The 21,384-nt window shown below is 50.1% G+C and overlaps 1 protein-coding gene across 1 annotated transcript in view; it reads left to right on the top strand.

The window, feature by feature from the left end:
• HPS5 (HPS5 biogenesis of lysosomal organelles complex 2 subunit 2) overlaps positions 1 to 21,384 on the top strand; it is a 484,255-nt gene that overhangs the window by 183,347 nt on the left and 279,524 nt on the right. The window lies entirely within an intron of this gene.

Here is a 21,384-nt window from a genome sequence, read left to right as displayed (position 1 = left end):
GAGACCTATGTACCAATAATACTAGCAGTTCTCTCTGGACCCCAAGCAGCCTAAAACAGTTTAGAGTGGGGCTTATAGGGGAAATGTGTGTGGGAAAAGCAGAGATGGGCTCCACTAGCAGCTCCTCCGTTGCTAAATTGTGACTCACCCTCCCTTCCTCTCAACTACATCACACCTGTCAGAATAGGACTGAGGTGCTTCCTAGCTCAATGGGAAAACATCACCTCAGATCAGTTGGTCCTCTCTATTGTACAGGAAGGGTACTGCCTCAAATTTCACACAACCCCTCCCAACATTCAACCCTGCTGTCATTTACTGAGTTCAGATCACCTTCTTGAGGAAGATATTCAGGTGCTTCTACAAAAGGGCACAATATAACCAGTATTGGACTCTGGCTCTCATAACGGAGTGTCGTTTTAGTAAAGCAAAGTAGACACAAAGCACTGATGCAAAACTAGGCTTGGGGTGGGGGTACTGATGCAAAACCAGGCGTGGGGTGGGGGGGCACTGATGCTAAACCAGATGTGGGGTGGGGGGGCACTGATGCGAAACCAGGCGTGATGGAGAGGAGGCACTGATGCAAAAGAAGGCGTGGGGTGGGGAGCACAGATGCAAAATCAGGCATGATGGATGGGAGACACTGATGCAAAAGAAGGTGCGGGTTGGGGTCACTGATGCAAAGCCAGGCGTGGGGGGGTACGTTGATACAAAAAATAAGACTGGGCACAAAAATGCATATTAAGGTGCTGCCTCATGCAGTCGTTTGTTACTGTGTTTTGAAAAAAGCCTGCTCATATGCTGCTTCATAACTTATGAAACTCTACGAACCCAGAACAGCAGTCCGCAGTTGTAGGATGCTGTAAATAACATGCCCTCTTTTCCTTGCTAAAGGACAAACCACAACACCCGCCAGGGTTTGACATTGTACATAAGAGCTCTATGACCCCGATACTTGGAAAGCAGCACGATACAGTAGTTGCGTAGTTAGTCTCTCGTTTGTGAAAGCAGCGCTAGGCTTGGCAGGCAGATGAAATTGTAACAAGGCACAACTTGGAGGGTCTTTGTGGCGTTTCAAATTGTATGCGTCTGGTGCTCAATGCATGTAAGCTACTCTGCAAAGCGGACATATGTCTCCGTCCGCAAGTGCTGAGGCAGAATTTGAATACAGCTGCCTGGCTTCGGCAGGAGGCACCGGCTGCTGCTTTGCATCTCTCTGAAAACACTGCTCTCTCACCTCATTCTTGCTTAAATGAACTACAGCAATTCACCACGAACAGCACTACACACATCTGTTTGAAATCATCACTACACACGCACCTACCTTTGAAAAGTTCTTGGAAGGTTTCGGATAATTTGGACTCAAAGCGATAAAAACAAACATTTGCAAAGCCGAATGAAAAACAAAATGGTGCCTAACGACTAATGAGGAAGACAGTGTAACACTGCAAGTAAAAGATCCAGTCCTGATGGGCAGTCACAGAAGGAGATGGGGTCGTAACAAGGCGGGGCTAAGAAGCCACATTATCAATCGGAAGCCTGCATTTACCAAGGACCATGCCACCAGCCAATGAAAAATAGGAGCGGGCTTCCACTCCACTTCTAAAACATACCTTACAACAGCATTCCTTGCAGAGCGAGTAGCGCAGGCACTGCAACGCTAGGCTCGACCTAAAAACGATATGTCCATACAGAATACAAACAGATGACATTTTCATTACAGACACCAGTCAAATATGTTTTCAATGAGTTCACGCTTGAGGTCACTGCTTTCATTCTCAACACTGTGAACTAACATATCCCCAACGTCCCTATGGGATATCCTTTAGTAATCATCATCAGGAATGAATGGAATGTTTGTCTGCAAGGCAGTGCTGCAAAGCAAACAACTGAACACAAAAATCTTGCAGGCCTTGCCAGGATAGAGGATGGCCCTCCAGTCTTCTCCAGGTACCTGAACCGGTCCTCCAGAAGCCCAAAGCCTGCTCCACAGAACCCCCTCATTTGCACCACCTCTGGCCGCACTGAAGTGGATCTCACCTGGTGTTGGGTTTCTCCGAGTTGTTAAAAGCCATATATGACAGTCCCCTGAAAAATATAATCACAGAAGCAAACATAAGTGTCCCCTTTGCAGCTTTATGGGATGGTTTACTGTACTAGTAACAGACGTTCAAGGATTCCCTAGTGGCTTAGATGGAGAACATCTTACATCTATAAAAGGGTAACACCAAGTGCAATCCCGTTCGTCACCCCTTTCATCCCCCTCACTGGTCTGCCACGGATCGCCCTCTCACGGGCTCTGGCTCTTTTTCCTCAGAGGTAGAAATGTGCCTAACACTATTAGGTAGGGGAGGGGGTAAAAACAGCACAGTGTCAATCATTCCAGCTATGTAGGGGCAACATGGAGGCATAAAAGTCACAGAGACTGTTACCTCGCTGACCTGAACAGATGAGGTGTGAGTCCCACTGTTGTGATCTGAAGTTTGTTACAGTTCTTATTTTTATGTGTTGACCATCTATTTGCTTACCAAACACAGTTTCTGACATGCTAACTTAAGTATATGAATGCTTTCAATGGATACAGTATTTCAAAATATGGACATAATGAACACACATTTAATTGGTTAAAAAAAAATCATGGCAGAGCACACACCATTTTCCTCATCCATTAAACATATCTAATGTATGCTAAATTGAGATAGTGTGTTACTTCCATCAAACCACATAGATGTGACACACTATTTGGGGTTGGATAACAATTGTGCATGCTTAGGGAACTTTAGCTTTACTTGTTGTCACATTGTGTACCCTGTATTCAGATAGTAAATTAAAATATATCATTTTTAATTATCTTTGATGTGTGTACCTTTTACTATTACCTTTGTATTATGTAACTGAGGTGTGCTTATGTCTGCCTTCACCAGAGCAAACGAAGCAGACACTGGTCACACTTTGGGGGGCCAGCAGGAGAGCCACTGGGAACCTAAAGGTGGAGCTTCCGATGCAGGAATGAGGGTGGTGGGGCTGGCCAGAAGACCACCACTACCTGAGACTCTGGGGCCTCCGACTTGTGCTAGCCCCTATTGGTGGCAGCTGAAACAACGCAGGCCTCAACCTTTGTTCCCGTGACTGCCACCAACACCACCCTCACTCCTGCCTTTCCCGGTACAAAGCCTGCACCGAGACTGCGGCCACATTTTCCCCAGGCTCCTGTTATGTTATGTGAAGAGAGGGAAAACCGGCAGCAATTGATGAATATATTAAAACAGAAAGGTTTCTAGTTGTTTCCTAAAAACAGTGTACGAGGTACATTTGTGCAAGGTCATGGGGTGCTGATTCCAGTACCGTGGGGCAAGGTACGAGAAGGCTCTGCCCCCGGTACGCCTTAGACGTATTCGGGGGAGTTTTAGAAGAGCTAATGAGTTAGTTCTGAGGTTACAGCCCGAAACCTGCTTTGTAAATTTCTTTTGCAAATAATAGGGACCTTTACCGTTTAAGGCGTTATAAGTGAGGCAACAAATATTAAAAAAGGATTGCCTCTTCACTGGTAACCAGTGGAGCTCTCTCAGCAAGGGGGCTGAGGAGGAACCTGAAGGGCGATTCAGAATCATCCTTACCGCGGTGTTTTGAATCACCTACAGTTCAGCCAACAGCGCATTCCCATAGTCAAGGCGACTAATCACCATAGCCTGGACCAAGGTTCTACAATGTTTAATAGGCAAATAAGAAAGTATCTTGCGAAGAAGACGTAGGCTGTAATAAGAGCTGATAGTGGCCGCAATGTGATCCTTCATAGTTAGTGTCTGGTCCAGTTTTAATCCAAGATTTTTCACGGATTGAGTTGGAATGGGAGCAGTTCCCAGCTGACAAGGCCACCAGTCATTCGTCCAGATGGTTGAGGCTTTACCCATTAGCATAACCTCTGTTTTGCTAGGATTCAGCTGGAGGCAGTTCTCCGTCATGCAGTTAGAGATGGCGAGCATACCTGCCGGAAATCGGGTTTCTCATCTTCTAGATTAGAACCGATTGGGAACATCAGCTGAGTATCGTCAGCATAGGAGATTATCTCAAACCCCAACGGTTCAACAATTTTTGCCAGAGGGGCCATGTAAACATTAAATTATGTTTGACCTAGACAAGAGCCCTGAGGCACACCCTTGTCCAAACAGGATTTCTTAGAAAGATAAGGTCCTAAATGCCTGATTGGATAGAACAGTTGAAAATTTTAATAATTTCCGAGGCACAGCTGGGAGATAGAAGGGCCATAATTTTGGGAGGGCAGAGATCACCAGGCAAACCAGATTTAGCAAAAGATAAAGAGTCAGAGATCTCATCTAGCGTGAGTCGAACTGATCAAGAGTAGTAGCTGATGGTATCTCCAGTTCTTCTAGTCCTGTAGAAAGTGCCGGCTTCTGAGACTTAATAGTTGGAAAATTAGTGTAAATCTGCATACTTTTGTCCTGAAAATAGATTGCTAAAGAGTCACATAGTTCTTGAGATTCAGCCGGGGATTGTTAACAAGCTTGAGGTGATACAAAGTCTTTAACTATATTAAATAGGGCTTTAGATGAGTTACTAGACTGATCAATTTGATTCATGATATAAGTTTTCCTGGCTGTTTTTATGTTCTGATGGTAACTGGATAGAGCTAGTTTGTACGCTCGTCTGTCCAGTGAATCTTTACTACATCTCCATCGTCTCTCCAGTGTCTTGCACTTGGATTTGTCAGTTTTTAACTCTGCTGTATACCAGGGGGCGGATTGCTGCCGTTGGGCTGAGCTATGTTTTATTTGAGGGATTGCAAAGTCCAGTGCTGTCACTACATCAGAGTTGAAGCCTTCCAACATTCCAGAAATGTCGGAGTTGTCAGGACCACATGCCAGTGAGTGGGGATGGAATACCCTCTTGGAGGATTTCAGGGATAGTTTATGCCAAAGCCTGCGTAGCTCCTTCTTCTGTCCCATATTTCCTGTTAGGGTCGGGGTGGACGAGGATTGATAGGAAAACGTGACCATAAAGTGGTCAGTCCAAGTTAAGGGATATAGGGAATAGCTGGTGAGGTGATCAATATTAGTAAAAATTAAGTCTAGGGCGTGTCCAGCCCGGTGAATGGAGCCAATAACCCTTTGGGAGATTCCAATTAAAATAAGACTGGTTATAAGCTTGTTCACTTCTGGATTGGCAAAATCTTCGCCATGAAAGTTAAAGTCCCCCAACAGAGTACATTTGCTGGAAGCTAAGACCTGCATGGCTATTTGTTCGATCATATAATTAGGAAAATTAGCTCTCGGTCCTGGAGGCCGATAAATTAGCGATCCATTCCAGCTGTCCGTAGGAGACATGGTTATCTTAAAAATACCCAGTTCCAAACTGTCGTTGCATAGGGTAGACGTCCATTGCACCTTAAGATGGTTTTTAAAGGCTATGCAAATACCACCCCCATTTTGTCATCTCTATCTAGATGGATAAATGTATTGCCATCCGGGATGGCCAAATTTATCGATGGATGGTTTGTGGGTGTTAGCCAAGTTTCTGTGAGAAAGCAGAGCTCTGGGGAGTGAGAGGTGATCATATCCAATATTTCAATGGGATGTTTTGCTAATGATCTTACATTGCATAAAATATACTTGGGACTAATTGTGTCATAGTCAAGTTCGTTTTGTAAGTCAAGTGAATAAGTCGTGACCAAATTTCTCTGAAAGAGGCAAGTTCTGCAAACTACCGGTCCTTCTAAGACCGTTGAAAACTTTGTTGGACAGCATATATTGGGAGAGTGATTAATTAATTCTCTCGTTCCGATATCGAGCAGGGCTTTTCCAGAATAGGTCAAGCGGTTCGTGGTCAGAGCAGCAGTCCTGATTTGGGCAGCATTTCCTGCCTCTAGGCTCGTTCGGGCGAGGCCAGCGCGGTCATTTATTCTGTCAGGGCAAAACAACTAGCCCGCAAGCTGTAGTTACCCCCAAGATGGGGGCCCCGTCGACCGACAGTCTTCCAATGCAGCCGAGTCCCCCAGAGGTCAGCATCTAATCGGCTGTTGCGTTGAGTGCGTGGGATGGCTGAGCAAAGTTAAAAACAATAGAAGTGCAGATTTTAAAACCAAGTGCTAATGCTGGGAACAGTGATTTAAATGACTCCCGGCTTCCGCCTCAGGAATCGCTAGGTCCTCTCCCCCTGACACCATTCTGCCAGCCTTGGTATCAGAGGTGGTACTTAAGCTTCTAAAGAACCTCCCTATGGGGCAGCCAGCATTGTTGCATGCCTTCAGGGATAGTTTATGGATAGTTTATGTGATGACGTCAGCTCCCTTTGTTCCGCGCCGTCGACGCGCAACGGTATTTCCAGTACTCTCCTGCTACTTTGTAGTTGTTAGGTGTTACTGTTGGAGAAAATCTGTAATGTCTTCGAAGCGGAAGTCGGGTTTTAAGCCCTGTAGGGCATGTGGGGGCCACATCTCTATGACGGACCCCCATGATGATTGTTTGTGGTGCCTTTCATCTGACCACGATGTCGAGGAGTGTTCAAGCTGCAGGAGGATGAATCCGAAGGCGTTGAAGGAGAGGAAGGCAAAGCTTTTTATGGCCATGGTCGGAAAGGAGAAGAGAGGTAGAAAGAAGGAGAGGTCGAGGCCGGAGTCGTCGACTTCGAGGTCATCGAAGTCGAAAAAACATCATAAAAAAAGGAAGCATTCCTCTCTGCGCCTGTCTTCTAAGAACAAGGCGTCGAGATCGGCTTCGCCTCGACGACGTCGAAGTAAGGATTTGTCTCCTTCTCCTAAGTCTCCAGAAGGATCTCCTTCGCCGAAGCGGACTCCAGTGCGGTCCCCGGCGCAGTCCCCGGCGCAGTCACCGGCGCCTTCACCGGCGTCGTCTCCGGTTCCAGTGGAGTCGTCTGTTTCTGATGATGAGCAGGAACAAAGGAAGGAGCCTTCTCCAGGGCCTGAGGATCCTTCGGCTCCGGTAGAGGACACTGCGGCGCCGTTGCCAGGTACTCCGCAGATGGATACAGGATTGGTTCCTTATCCGCAGTTCCCGGCTCCAGGTACTGATTCTTCGCATTTTTTAAATGCCATGTATGGAATCTTCAATCGGGCTGCCTTCCCATCCGGTGCACCGTCTGGTCCCGTGGGTCCTATGGCGTATGCTCTAGGGGTACCGCAGCAGTATGCACTGGTGCCTTTTCTGCCGATGGCGCCTTCGTGGCAGTTTCCGGCGCCGTCTGATCCATCGCGACTCCGGTTGGATCGTCAGGCTTCGGAGCCTTCCTCGACGCCGTTGCCGACTCCATCGGCGCCGCGTCCGGCGCCGCCGACTCCGTCTTTGGCGCCGCCGACTCCTACACCTCTGGTTCCACCGACGCCACGTACGGCGCCGACTAAGCCGGCTCCACGGATTCGGTCGAGAAGGGAGGCCCAAAGAGCCTTGGATGAGGAAAGGTATAGATTGGAGGTAGAGGAAGGTGAAGTGGACACGTCCTCTGATGAGTTTGGAGGGATACAAGAGGCTAGTGGCCTGGATACGAATCCTGAGTGGGAGCATACTTCATCTAGGTCATCTCAACCTCAGGAATTGATTCCTTATCATATGGTTATAAAGAAGGCGGCAGAGTTGTTGGATTTACAGTTGCCCTCTGCGGAGTATAAATCTAATCTGCTGACAGAGGTGTTGCATTCACCTACTTCGACTTCTGAGCCTTTACTGCCTTTTAATGAGGCTATTTTGGAGCCTGTTTTGGAGGTATGGCGAAAACCACTTTCTTCTCCAGCGGTTTCCAGGTAGGTGGCGAGAAGATACAGGGTGGCACCTGGGGATCCAGATTTTCTTTCTACGCACCCGTCTCCAGAGAGCCTGGTTGTGCAGGCGTCCTGCTCTAAGCATGCTTCGGGAGCGTTCCCTCAGTCTCCTGCGGACAGGGAGTCCAAAAAGGTTGACCGGGCGGCTAAGAAAACGTTTCTTCAGGAAGTATGGCACTTAAGTCTACCAATGCCACGTGCTTGCTGGGTCGTTATGTGCATGCCTTAATGGACTCAATGAAGTCTTTATCCCCTAAGCTGCCTGAGGGTGATAAGGCGTCCTTCATGGAGGTGGTCGCAGATTCTCAAGCTGCTGCTAGACAAGTGATTCAATCGGGGCTTGATACAGCAGATTCAGTGGCGAGAATAATGGGCTTGTCTATAGCCACAAGAAGGCAGGCATGGCTCCGTTCATCTGGCTTCTCCACGGACATTCAGGCCACATTGGTGGATTTGCCGTTTGATGGACAGAAATTGTTTGGAGAAAAGGCTGACTCCGCCCTACAAAGATTTAAGGACAGCAGGGTAACAGCTAAATCTTTGGGTCTGCAAGCTCCTGCTAAAGGATTTGGTTTTAAATAGTTAAGGGGTTTCGGAAGGTCTTCAGTTCGCTCCTTCCGACAGCCTCAGCAGCAGCAGCAGCAACAACAGCAGAATCCTCTCTATAGGTCCTATAGAGGGAGACAAAGGGGTCGGAGAGGTTCTGGACGCAACCCCTCTTCTTCTTCCTCCTCCTCTGCTCCCAATGAGGCTTCAGGGAAGCAGCCCTAGATCCCCCATCCTGGATCATGTAAGACCTGTGGGGGGTCGGGTGTCCTACTTTCTGCGGGGTTGGAAATATGTTACGACAGACCTTTGGGTTTTGAACCTCGTGGAGACTGGGTACGCCCTTCCCTTTCGGGAGTTTCCTCCCCCTTACCCTCCTTGCCAAGGTTACTGCTCAGAGGACCATCTGCTTCTTCTGCAGAAGGAGGTTCTGGCTTTGCTTCAAAAAGGGGCGATAGAGGTGGTTCCGGAGCAGGAAAGGGGTCAGGGATGCTACTCCCGGTATTTCCTGATTCCCAATAAGGACGGCAAATTGCGTCCGGTACTGGACCTCAGAATCTTGAACTTTTACCTGAAACGGGAGAAATTCAAGATGCTGACCCTTGCGCAGGTTCTTCAGGCGTTGCAGCAAGGAGACTGGATGGTGTCGCAGGACTGTGTGTCGAGCATTTCCTCCCCCTCAAAGAATTCTCGACATTCAGGAGATGGTCCCTTTATTCCACAATGGAGCGGTTGTTCCAGTTCTGAAGGTCCTTCGCCTGCTCGGTCTGTTCGCTTCCTGCATTCTGTTGGTCAGCCATGCACGCTGGCACATGAGGGCGCTCCAGTGGTGCCTCCGCAAGCAGTGGTATCAGCACAACGGAGATCTCAGGGAGTCAATCAGGATCTCCAGAGAAGCTGCAGCGGATCTGTCTTGGTGGGGAGTGGAGGGCAACCTGTCTCAAGGAAAGCACTTTCATCTTCCTCCATCGGTGGCCACAGTGATAACGGATGCCTCTACCCTAGGGTGGAATTGCGGGCGATTCGTTTGGCGCTCAAAGCCTTCCTCCCTTCCCTTCGCGGTCAGTCTATTCAAGTCCTGACAGACAACACTACCGCGATGTGGTATGTCAACAAGCAGGGAGGAGTGGGGTCTCTTTGTCTTTGCAGAGAGGCCTTACGTCTATGGTCCTGGGCTCAGGACCATCGGATTTGTCTGATGGCAAATCATCTGGCATGGTACTGATCGTACCTGCGGACAGTCTCAGTCGGCAGTTCTCCGCCGATCACGAGTGGAGGCTCCATCCGGAGGTGGTTCGTCACGTCTTTCGGGCGTAGGGGGCACCTCGGGTGGACATGTTTGCCACCCGCGAGAACGCGCACTGCCCGTTATTCTGCAGTCTCCAGTTTCTGATGCAGGGGGCATTGGGTGACGCGTTTCAGTTGAGTTGGGGTTCACAACTCCTTTACTCGTTTCCTCCCATACCCTTGATTCCTCGGGTTCTGAGGAAGATTCGCCAAGACCGGGCCCAAGTCATATTGATCGCCCCGGATTGGCCAAGAAGGGTGTGGTACACAGATCTTCTCCACCTCTCCTCGTGCCCTCCGCTCCGTTTCCCTCTGAGGGCAGACCTCCTCCCGCAATCGGAGGGGCAGGTTCTACACCCCCACCTCCAGAGCTTACACCCTCATGCCTGGAGATTGAACGGGGCAACCTGAGTTCATTCTCTCTCCCGCCTGATGTGGTGGATGTTATTTTATCGGCCAGGCGACACTCCACCAAGTCCATTTACTCCTACAGGTGGTCGAAATTTGTTAAAGGTGTGGAGAGAGATCCATTGACCCTTTAAAAGCCCATCTTTCAAATGTGCTTCAGTTTGCTCTTTCCTTGGCTCAGCAGGGCTGTGCTGTGGCCACGGTTAAGGGCTATCTATCTGCCTTATCGGCTTTTCTATGTCTTCCTGATCAACCGTCACTATTTAATTCTCCGGTTGTACTGAGATTTATCAAGGGTCTTACAAACATGTTTCCTCCTACTCCCTTTGTAATGCCACAGTGGGACCTTAATCTTCTCTTGACTTTTCTGATGGGGTCCCCGTTTGAGCCTCTTCACAGCTGTCCTTTGAGGCTGTTGTCCTTTAAGGTGGTCTTTCTTGTGGCCATAACCTCGGCAAGGAGGGTGAGTGAGCTTCAAGCTCTTAGTTCCAAACCCCCTTTTTTGACATTACATGCTGAAAGGATGGTACTCAGGACCAGGGCTGCTTTTCTGCCTAAAGTAGTTACTCCTTTTCATTTGGGGCAGTTTATTACTCTCCCTGTTTTTTATCCACCTCCTCATCCCTCCAAAGAGGAGGAAAGACTCCATCGCCTGGATCCAAAGAGGGCTGTGAGTTTTTATTTGGACAGAACGAAAGACTTTCGTCTGGACGATCAGCTCTTCGTGGGCTATGTTGGTCATTCGAAAGGAAGAGCGGTGCACAAGCGCATTTTATCGAGATGGATTATCCTTGCCATCAAGATCTGCTACGCCCTGGCTGGTAAGACTCCTCCTGAGGGTATTAGAGCTCATTCAACTAGAGCAAACACGTCTACTTCTGCTTTGGCCAGGGGTGTTCCTGTGGCAGATAGTTGTAAAGCCGCGACTTGGGCCTCCCTCCATACTTTCGCAAAGCATTATTGCTTGGACTCTGAGATGAGGAGGGAGGGCCACTTCGTGCACTCTCTCTTGCAAGAATTTTTGGTATAGGAAGGTGGAAACCCTCCGCCGGGAGTGGGGACTGCTTGTGGGAATCTATTCACAAGGTGAGGAATCCACTGGCAGATGTATCCATCAGAAGAACAAGTTACTTACCTTCGGTAACGCTTTTTCTGGTGGATACAGTATCTGCCTGTGGATTCCTCACTGGCCCACCCGCCTCCCCGTTGTCCACCTTTGTATACCTTAAAAGTTGTCTTGCTTGAGATGTTGTTATACTTTCTTGTATATTGGTAGGAAATGCTTGTTTTATTTAGCTTTCCTTTTCCTTGTGTTCGAGGCATGTGGGCTGCTGAATTCATATCTGTGCATAGATCGCCGCCTAGTGTTGGGTCCGGATGTTTGCACGTTGTTGTCCTGGAAGAGTCTTCGAGGTATCCTGGGATAGGTGACTCCTCCCCTGGACTACAGTGCGCATGGGCATCCCCTCCATCCTCAGATTGTTTTTTTCCGCCATTGGGTTCGGATGTGCTATCTTAGCTCAAGTTAGGAAAAACTTTATCGAGGCCAAAAGGCCTTTAGTTCGCGTCGGTACTGTTTTTCTCGATCGGTTTCGATACTCCTTTGTTAGTTTAACAACTTTCAGCACCGACTTTTCGCTTCTTACCTGCCCATCGACGACATAGACGATGGAATCGAGGACACCGTTCAAAAGATGTCCGGTATGCAATGCGAAATATCCCCACATCGACGTCCATCCGGTGTGCAACAAATGCCTTTCGCCGGATCACGACGAATCGACATGTATTGGCCTGTGCCCGGTTCCGTTCCAAGAAGTCTCTACGGAATCGACGAGCGGCAAGACTCTAAGCGCAGCACGCGGCACCGGCCCCGGCAGACATCTTCAACGCCGAGACCGAAGATGTCGAGGAATTGGAGATCCTACCCTCCAGTCCCGTTTCCGAACATGACTCCGGATCGAACGACGTCGACGAATCACTCTTTCACAGAGATGAAGACGACACCGAGGTAGGAGACTACGATGAGGCCTTAGGGGCCGAAGAGAGTAGCTCCAATGACGAGCAAGGCCTACCCGTTCAGACTGAAGAGAGCCCAGTGCCACAGTCTATGGCTCCGGTCGAGGGATCGCCTTCGGGCCGTACCCGAGACCTATCCCGCAGTTCTTCGGCCCCGCCCTCGGGCCCGGCCTCGGACGTTCAGCGGCAGCCATTATTACCTAAACCGTCTGGTTTCCCTTCTTCCAAACCGAAACCGAAAGCTGCACTGGTTCAATCGAAACCAAAAGTGGCGATGGTCGGATCGAGGCCTTCCACACCTTCGACGCCAGCGAAGCGCGTCGGCACCGAGCGCACCAAGCCAGACTTCGGTGCCGAACTTGAAGCGGCCGACGTCGGAGTCAGCATACGGAAAAAGGCCTTCGGTGCCAACAAACCTGATCGGTTCCCGGCGTCGACGCCATCGACTCCGACACCAAAAGTCACACTGCCGGCTGCGTCTCACATCGCTTCCACGGCAACACCGAAGCCTCATGCATCGAAGACGTCGACGGCCATTCCCGCCCCTCGACTCGATGACCCGCCGGCGCCGAAAAAGCCGACGACCGCCTCGACAGACCTGGTCGGCACGAAAGCCTCAAAGACGCTCCAAGTCCGACCTGGTGCAGCACAAAGCAGCAAAACCAAAACGGTCCTCCAGGACACGTCGGGCTCCGGCCCAATAAAAGCTCCAGCAGCCTCTTCGGTGCCAGCCAACATTACTTTTGGCCTGCCTCCGTCCACGATCCCAAAAATATTCCAACTCAGGACACGGGTCGCCCACACCACAACTACACCTCCTGAGGCGTCTCCGTCACATGTCATCGACGCCATCACCGGCAGGATGGTTATCCACGAACGGAGGATAACTTCGGAGCCACCTTTGGACCCTTTCCGGATCCCGCTAAAAAGGAAGCTGCCTGTGGACTCAGAACCTCTCCTAAGCGAATCTTACCACTCGCCCTACCAGGATCCACAATCATACTCTCCCACACACTCCGACACGGATGTGTTGGGGGATTACATGGATGACCAAGTCCCCTACCACGGAGACATAGACCCTGATTACCAGCAGGACCCTGATCAAACTTGGGGCGACCCTGTAGATCCAGGTGCACCTCTAGATGCACAGGACCCACAACTCTATGGGGCGAAAACATCTCCCACAGAGGACACTGCAGCGTTCAACGCTCTTATCGAACGTGCCGCAAATAATCATGGAGTGCAGCTTCACTCTGACACCATCGAGGACGACTTTCAGTCAGTCAGTCAAAGCTTTTATTTCGGTAAAATACCATAAAAAGACATAAATACATATATACATTTAAACATGATTAAATAATATTGCGTAGAGTGTAATCCATTAAAACATTAAAATAGTTTCATAAAACATACACAGTAAAAACATGATTTTATACACACAAACGAGTTATTAAAAATTGATCCAGGGCCAAAGGTATACACGTTACACCTCAAAGAACTGTAATGGTAGTATAGATAATACTAAAGTCAGGAGAGATGAGTGGCGGAAGACATAAATTTGGACCTTGTAAACCACATTGAGAGAAGAAATTTGGCCATTGCAAACACTATCAATGGAGTAGTATCATATTTCAAAATTCTAAACACCTCCTTATGGTCCCTGAGACCCCTAGACTTGCATAACTGGACGATCCACTTTTTTCTTGCAATAATATATAGAGGGCAGAAGAGAACGACATGCAGCTCTGTTTCACAGGTAGCAGTACATAGAGGACACGAGCTAACGGGATCCACAACGTTGGACCATCTATGTGTGAGATCCCTCAGCGGTAGCGAGCCGTGTCTGAACTGGATGTAGAGTTTCTTTGCCAAAGGTGGTTGGATAACGTCCAGGAAAACTTCAAACTGGGGACTAAACTTAATATCCAAAAAAGTGTCAGTAAGCCTACCCAGGGAGGAGTGGAATACAATTCCCTTCCTATAAGAATTCAAGACCTCCCGCAGTGAATTCTTCGAGAGTGCACGGCAGGTCTCTTCCGGGGCTGACCATAGGTTCCCCATCCCAATTAAGTTGCAAAGATTCTTTATGTAGGCAAGCCAAGGGATCTTATCCGATTTTCCCCTTGCCAATATATCACCAAGATCATACCTATAGCTTACCAACTCAGGCGTTGACCAAAGACGCCTCCAGAACTGGAGAGGACGGTTCAGGGCAATCTCTTCTATGGGGACCAGACCCAAATCCCATCTCAAAGGAGTTAATGGGGTGCTGACAGGTAATTTCAGCAATCTCCTAATAAAGGAGTTCTCAATAGTTGAGAGGGAAGCAGGGATGGAATATCCCCAAAGTTCAGCGCCATAAAGCGCTCCTCCTCTGGCTTGAGATTTATAGATTTCCATAGGGGGGCCCAAAGGTTTAAACGAGGTGTTGTTAAACACCTTCAAGATACCCCCCACTGATTGGGCTAGTCTCAAATTTGCCTTCGCCAAATGGGACCCCCAATTCATTTTATCATTAAGGGTCACTCCCAAATACTCAAAAGTGGCAACCCTATCCAGCTCAACATCTCCCAGTTTAGGATGGGGGCAATTAAATGAATTAGAACCGAAAACCATAAATTTGGTTTTGGAAAGATTCAGTTCCAGATCCCTAATTTTACAAAAGGAGCAGAAGGCCTCTAATGTACGCTGGATGCCCATGTAAGATTGAGATAACAAGAGCGTATCATCAACGAACATTAGGGCCGGGACCTTACGCCCCGCCAGTACAGGGGAGTCCAGATTAACGGTGCGCAAGAGATACTCGATCAACCCATTGATGAAAAGGGAGAAAAGGGTGGGGGCCAGGACACAGCCCTGCCTCACACCCTTCTCAACCGGAAATGGCCCGGAAATTTCCCCACATCTCCCGTATCTCACCCTTGCATAGGTGCCTGAGTGGAGGCGTTTGAATAAGTGGCAAAGGTAGGGGGGAGCACCCATCTCTAGCAAAAGGGCCCATAGTTTGTCCCTTTGGACCATATCAAAAGCGGACCGAAGGTCCACAAAAATCAAATACAAATTACCAGCACCCATGCTGACTGACTTCCAATAGATCAATAGTAATCTAAATAATTGATCGATAGTGGAAACCTTAGCACGGAACCCCGCCTGAAGGGAGGTTAGAATTTGTTGATCCTCCATCCAGGACTGCAATCTCGATAAGAGGACTCGGGCAAACAGCTTCTGTAAAACATCAATCAAGCTTATGGGGCGGTAATTGGCTGGGTCCAACGGGGAAGATTTTTTATAAATGGGTATAATTTCTGCACCCAACCAGGTGTCCGGGATTCTGAGGCCCTGCAAAATGGCATTAAAATACACACAAATGTAAGGGGCTCAAATTTTTACATCACTTCTGTACAGGTCACCAGGGATCCTGTCAAGCCCCGGGGCTTTCCCTACTGATAGGGAGTTGAGGGCCAATTCTATTTCTAAAAGAGAAAAGGAACGACTCTCAAGTTCTTCCGGGCACAACCGGTCCGTTGCGATATCACTCCGTGAGGTGCCTGGATCAGTGCCACCCGAGGAGTTACTGACCGAAAAGAGGGGTTGGAAATGGGCAAGCCAGACCTCCTCGCTGAGATTGGGAATAATTGCAGGGCTACTGGCTACCGTGCCCGTTCGAACAATGTTCCAGAACGCCCTCGAGTCACGGTCTACTAAAGCTTGTAATAAATTTTGCCACCTTAGATCCTCCCACTCAGCTTTTGCTTCCTTGATCAGATTTTTGTAGGTGGCCCTCGCCGCCCGGATACTAGACAGGGTACCCTCTTTTACTTCTTTTATCAGGGCAGACTTAGCCCGCCTACAAGAACCATTAAACCAATGCTCGGGCCTGGGGGGCCTTGGTTTTGAGGCAGTAGGGCTATAGAAGAAGCCAGCCAGACTGCCAAGGAGATCCTCGTGAATGGTCTGGAAATCGGGGTGGCGGAACTGCGGGATGTCCCCGGTGGGGCTCATGAGGTAGGAGACAGCTTCCAAGGAGCAGGTCACACTGCTATATATATCAGCAAGCTTTAGGTCGTCAGACGCTACCCTTTCCCACCTAATCCGTCTACCACCTGCCACTAATACCAGATTCTCACTATATGATGGTAATTGGAGCTTAGAAAGTCCACTGCCACCTATCTTGTTAACCAATTCTAGTGACAGTAGGTTGTGATCGCTATCGACCCGTGGAATAACAGAAAAGGAGGCCAGGTGGCCCCAAAATTCCACGTTCACCAGAACATAGTCGATAGTCGAACAGCTCCCGGATCTATTAAAGGTAAAAGACCCCGGCACGTCCGGGCAGAGTCTGCCATTGCAGGCCCGCAAGGAGTGTGCAATGGTAAGCTTATTAATTTCAAGGGCTAGAGGGGAAAGGCGTTTGGCAGGATAGGAGATGAGGTCTGGGATTAGATAACTTTCATCCTCATCACAGGTGGGGGAGGGGATCCCAAAGAGGGGTTCGAAGTGGCAATTAAGATCAGCACCAATTAATTTGTGGGACGCGGGTGGAAGAGAATGTAAAACATCTTCCAGGGCGCCCAAAATCGACAGACCCAACTGTACCGGCTGGGGGCGCAGGTAGACGTTTATTACTGCCAGCGAATAACTAGTGGGGAAAGTGAGTAGCAGGCATAAAATATCGGGGGACTTTGAATCTAGTAGCTTTACTGAGCACCCCAGGTGTGTTGCAACCCATACTATTAACCCCCCCGAAGGTCTTCCTCTCACCCCTTGCACTGCTGGGGCCGAAAACGATGCATAACCCACCCTCCATGGTGTGGACCGAAGCCAAGTTTCTTGAAATATGCAGATATCGTAATTGTCCATTAGCTCTCCCCACTCGGGATCAGAGAGCTTGGACTCCAATCCGGCCACATTCCAAGACCCAACTAAAGGTCTTCGGATGGGTGTTCGGGGGGGGCTGTCAGCCAGAGGGGGAGAGGGGGGGGGGCTGTGGGAAGCAGAATGCTCAAGGGGGACCAACACGGGGCATCCCTCCATGGCGGTGGGGCTCAAGAATGGGGAAGAAGGGGACCCGGGGCCACTCTCCGTGCCAAGAGCAGCCGGGGGAAAAGCCATCACCACACCAGAAACATCCTCAGCCTGGATCCCCCCCAAAGGCGTGAACCCTCCCTTACTAAGACTCAGGGGTGATGGTCAGTCCACAGCGTTGAGCACGCCGAAACGGTTTTCAACCGGGATATTAAAATAAGAATTATGAGAGGCCTGATGGAAATACAGTAAATCCACTGGATTCGGAGTGTTAGAGATGGAATAAAAATATCCCAAATGCGATGTATCGATGACTCCCCTTTTGTAGAGCCCACCCTGCTCCAGTATATGTCCTACTACTCTAGGATCCCTGAAGTTAATCAGGACACAATCCCCACCAATGTCCTTTGTGCGGGTCCCCAGCCAGTTAACCCTCCGCACAAAGAGAATCTCCCCTCTCCCTGCTCCCTCCAATGGTCTATTTTTGGACAGCCAGTGGATGACTTTATTTTTCAATTCAGAGTAAGATTCCCCCCTTCCATTCATTAGCGGGGGTACTCCAGTGAGCACAATCACATAAGGTGCTGCCTCCGGGGGAAGCTGTACTAGAGGAAGGGAACCTTCCGGGCTCCGAAGGGCTCGGTTCCCCCCCCCAAGAGGAAGGGTCCTATCCCCATCCGAGCTCCGAAGAGCTAAATCCCTACAGCTGGAGGACTGCTCACGTGATGAAGCAACAATAGGGGCTCGGGGCACAGTCGGGGGCATACGGGAGCCAGCAGGAGGGGAAGGGGCAGTTGGGTGCACCGTTGGAGGCTGGCCTGGATCCGTAGCTGAATGGTTCGGGGGTGGAAGTGTCTGGCTAAGGGGGGTAGGGTTGTTAAGCGTTACTTGAATACCGGCACCCTCCGTACTACCCATGTTGTGCTTTAGATCAAGGTTTGACTGCTTCTTCCCGAAACCTTTGGTATTAACTAGAGATACCAGCCTGTCGATTTTAGATGACAGGGTTTTTAAAAAAAGGTTTAGGGACTGATCTATATGTGTCTGTAGGTCAGTTAATAAAGTAGTCACCCAGGTCGGAGGGATAGTGGTAGGAGGGTGATGGATCGGGGCCGGGGGGGCAGGGCTGTCTGCAGGGGGGGCTGGTAGAAAACTCCTTTTTCTGGGTTTCTGTTTTTTTTTCCTTGGCTTCACCTGCTTTGTGGGGGCCACAATAGAAACAAAGGAGGATGGTGAAGGCCCAGCTTCCTCTTGAGCTGGCTCATCTATTTGTGCCTGAGCGCACGGTAATTGTGTAAACGAGGGCAACATGGAAGACATCGCATCAGGATCCACCTGGTATGAAGATAAGTCAGCCAATCCATCAGAAGGAGGGGCCATATTAAATGCCGGGGTAATCGACAACCGTCTTTCGGTATTTTCGATGGCTGTAGCCACCACCCCAATTGTCTTCTGTAGCATTTTATCTATCGCTGTAAGGCTGGGGATCTGCTGATTGGAGTTGGCTAGCTGTCTGGTCATAGGGCGACTAGCTGTAGGTTTAAAGTGCTTCACCATAATTCCAATAAAACCAACAGCGAATGTAAAGCAATAGGGAACCTCTGACACAAATTCCTAAAGTCCAAACAATGTAAGATAAAAGGAACACACTCTAAACAGAGCGAAGGACTGACAAATGGTGGATAAAATGGCATTAGCCAGTGGGGATTAGTTCAAAACTGTCCCAAAAAGCAGAGCTAAGAGGAGCGGCCCAGCCCGGCCTCCTTTGGCCCCTGACGGCCACAGACGGTCCCGCCCTTGTCCCGGGCTTAGCCCGGCGCCGCCCGCGCGCGTCCCGCGTCGCGGGGTCTTCAACGACCTTTTATGCGCCTCCTTGCGCCTCCTGGCGCGAAAATCAGCGTCAGCGGTTCAGCTGGACTCGACCCGCTAGGGCTGCTGGGAGGTGTAGTTTCCGTCTCCCCTCCGCGGGCGCGATGGCTGGTAGCGCGCCGGCGGGAGACGGGGACCAACTTGGCTCAACGGGAGCGGTGAACGGAACCAGGAATCCACAAACAGGGACACAAGGCGCTAGCAGGTAAGCGGGGAACCCACTCTCCCAGATCTTCAACGACCTTTTATGCGCCTCCTTGCGCGAAAATCAGCGTCAGCGGTTCAGCTGGACTCGACCCGCTAGGGCTGCTGGGAGGTGTAGTTTCCGTCTCCCCTCCGCGGGCGCGATGGCTGGTAGCGCGCCGGCGGGAGACGGGGACCAACTTGGCTCAACGGGAGCGGTGAACGGAACCAGGAATCCACAAACAGGGACACAAGGCGCTAGCAGGTAAGCGGGGAACCCACTCTCCCAGATCTTCAACGACCTTTTATGCGCCTCCTTGCGCCTCCTGGCGCGAAAATCAGCGGTTCAGCTGGACTCGACCCGCTAGGGCTGCTGGGAGGTGTAGTTTCCGTCTCCCCTCCGCGGGCGCGATGGCTGGTAGCGCGCCGGCGGGAGACGGGGACCAACTTGGCTCAACGGGAGCGGTGAACGGAACCAGGAATCCACAAACAGGGACACAAGGCGCTAGCAGGTAAGCCATAAAATACAATCTCAACCCTCTGGTATCGGCCGACGCGTCCTCCGAGTTCGGCGTTTTGCGTGCCTCTTTCCTTTCTTATGGACACCTTTGCATCCTCAGAAAGACATGTAAAAACTCTGCCCATGTTGAAAGGGGTCCTCAAACCAGCCAAGGACATCTTCAAAGAACCCACCAGGGCACGAGTGATAAACCCCAGGATCGATAAGAAATACAGATCGGCGCCTGGGGACCCTACTTACATCAGAGGCCAATTACCACTAGACTCCATTGTCGTGGCGAATGCTCGCAAGAGGGCACACTCGCAGACGACAGGTGACGCTCCTCCCCCGGACAAAGAGTCCAAGGTGCTAGAGACCTCCGGCAAGCGAGTTGCCGCCCAGGCTGCCAACATATGGCGCATAGCCAACACTCAAGCGCTCCTCGCTCGCTACGATAGAGCGCACTATGACACATTGGAACAACTACTCCAACATCTCCCTGACCAGTACAAAGAAGGTGCAGAAATTCTTATCTGAGAGGGACAGCTACTCACAAATGCTTCCATCAAGTGTGCACTAGATGCCGCAGACACGGCTGCCAGGGCCATTAACACAAGCGTCATGCTGCGACGACATGCCTGGTTGCGAATCTCCGGATTCAAACCGGAGGTGCAAAATAATATACTCAACCAGCCTGTCAACCCCGACTATTTATTCGGACCGGAGGTTGACACCACCCTTGAGAAAATAAAAAAGGACACGGACACCGCAAAGTCCATGGGGGCTCTCCAGACCCAGTCCTTTCGGAGCAGCTCCTTTCGTCGCCCCGGAAATAGAGGAGCAGGTAGAGGCCAGGGGTCACAGCAGACATACAACAAGGGCAATACACAAACCACCTACGATAAAAACACCCGGGGTGGATATCCTGGCTCCAGTACAAAGGGAAGAGGACGCGGCTACGGCAACACCAGGTCCTCCCCCAAGAACAAGCAGTGACGCCCTCTCCCTTCCTCCCGACCACATAACACCTGTCGGGGGAAGGCTACAAAGGTTCCTGTCCACGTGGAACTCCATCACTACGGACAGGTGGGTCAAAGATATTGTCAAATACGGTTACTGTCTAGAGCTAACCTCCACTCCACCCACAATTCCTCCAAGAAACCGTCCTATGTCCTCAGAGCACTTAACGCTCTTACAGCAGGAGGTGCAAAGCATGCTTCTAAAAGGCGCAATAGAGGTCGTACCCGTCCACGAGCAAGGTACGGGGGTGTACTCCCTGTACTTTTTAATACCGAAGAAGGACGGGTCACTCAGACCTATATTAGACCTGAGACCCCTAAACAGATACATTCTTTCCGAGCATTTTCACATGCTCACTCTCCAGCAAGTCCTCCCGCTGCTCAAGCAGGGAGACTTTCTAGCCACACTAGACCTCAAGGATGCGTATTTCCACATACCCATTCACCCATCACACAAAAAATTCCTCAGGTTCACTGTTCAAGGACAGCACTACCAATTCAGAGTTCTTCCCTTCGGCGTGACAACGGCACCAAGGGTGTTTACAAAGTGCCTAGCTACTGTGGCGGCACATCTACGGAGGCAGCACATACACGTCTACCCTTACCTGGACGACTGGCTCGTTCAAGCGAAGTCAGCCCAGCAATGTGCCAGCCACATGTCCCGCACCATTCACCTCCTTCACAGTCTGGGGTTCTCACTAAATTACCCAAAATCCCATCTCCAGCCCGCACACGTACAACAGTAC

The sequence above is a fragment of the Triturus cristatus genome, chromosome 3_2, assembly GCF_964204655.1.
Source record: "Triturus cristatus chromosome 3_2, aTriCri1.1, whole genome shotgun sequence".
NCBI classification, from domain to species: domain Eukaryota; kingdom Metazoa; phylum Chordata; class Amphibia; order Caudata; family Salamandridae; genus Triturus; species Triturus cristatus.
The sequence above is the reverse complement of the archived record's forward strand: the minus strand, read 5'-3'. Positions and strand labels throughout refer to the sequence as shown.